Raw genomic sequence first — 1,628 nt, forward strand, 5'->3', positions numbered from 1 at the left:
GCTGGAGAGATGGCTCAGAGGTTAAGAGCACTAGCTGCTCTTCCAGAGGTCCTGAGTTCAATTCCCAGCAACTACATGGTGGCTCACAACCATCTGTACTGACATCTGGCGCCCTCCTCTGGCGTGCGGACATACATTGAGGCAGAATGTTGTATACATAATAAATAAATAAATCTTTTTTAAAAAAAAGAATGGTAGCTGGGTTGTGGTATGTGAGGCAAGGTTCTGGAGTTTGTGTTCTTAATAATCAAAAAGAGATTCTTACTAGTTTTGCAACTACCATTAAACCCATTTGGCAATGTAGATTAAAATATCACTGATACCCTCTCTTTGGTTTGCTATGTCTCCAGGAGCACATGAAAATATAATGGTGCCAGTTTGACTGTCTTCACTTGGAAGATAAAACACTGGCAGCATCACACTGAAGTCAGGCATGGTTAACAACTGGAAGAGCATACAAATATTGATATTGCACAGCATTAGAACAACATTCTCAAGAACCATACAATATAGTTACACACACATGAACAAGCATGTGTGCACACATACACACAGAGAGAGAACCAGAGGAGAGAGAGAGAGAGAGAGAACCATAGTAGAGAGAGAGAGAGAGAGAGAACTGGTAATGGTGTCAGTCAAAGCCTGCCACAGCAATGGAATTGCTACACCAAGGCCATATTTTCTAATATCCCCAAGCAGCAGCATCAACTGGGAAACAGGTGCTCAAATACATGAGCCTAACAGGGACATAGTCACTAAAAACCACCAAAGGAATGTGGCATGGGACACAAATATGAAACAGAAAGTCTATATATCTAAGTCGACAGAAATGGTGTTTGCAGAAGTATGACATTGGACAGAACAATGCAAAAGAAAAGCTTTTCAGGATTAAATGGGTGTAGGAGAAAGAAAGTGAGCTGGCATGTGACTTGTGAACAGGAACTAGTAGCAAGTGAAGAGCATAAAATGGCTGACAGGGTCTCAGCAAGCCTGCTTCTCCTCTGGGCTGTGACGCAACTGTCGGTTTTTTTAGAGGAGTTGATCTTGTATCCTGCCACAATACTAAAGGTGCTTATCAGCTGTAGGAGTTCTTTGGTAGAGTTTTTGGGTGCATCCAAAGCACTGATGGGAAACACCATCACGTTAGAATGCTATGCCAGTGTATATTATCAGTTAAGTGTGAAGATAAAACATTAACATATACAGGTATAACGGTATGTATTCCCCAGCACAATTGAGAAGACCGGTGTTCTTGTGTCTGTTCTGTATCCTTCAGGAGAGTCTTATGCTCTCTGATTGCTGGATTACAATGGCCTTGGGGAGCAGAGAAGTTCGGTCTTGATGAGTTGAAGTATTTTCTTTCCCAGGCGCAGAACATCAGTACAGATGCTAGGGGAGCTGAATAAACTTTATGCAAATGATGAGGACTGGGAGACACATCCACAGACTAGAGGAATCTGAAGAGGTTTGTATTTACGACATTTACAACCTCTGAATCCACTCTAATGTGTATTCAAGGAGAAACACATTGTGGCTAATATTCAGGAGGATGCCTATATGTTTTTCTTTGGGTTCTCCTTATTTAGCTTCTCTAGGATCACTAATTATAGGCTCAATGTCCTTTGTTT

This window comes from Microtus ochrogaster, unplaced genomic scaffold (assembly GCF_000317375.1).
Source record: "Microtus ochrogaster isolate Prairie Vole_2 unplaced genomic scaffold, MicOch1.0 UNK148, whole genome shotgun sequence".
NCBI lineage: Eukaryota > Metazoa > Chordata > Mammalia > Rodentia > Cricetidae > Microtus > Microtus ochrogaster.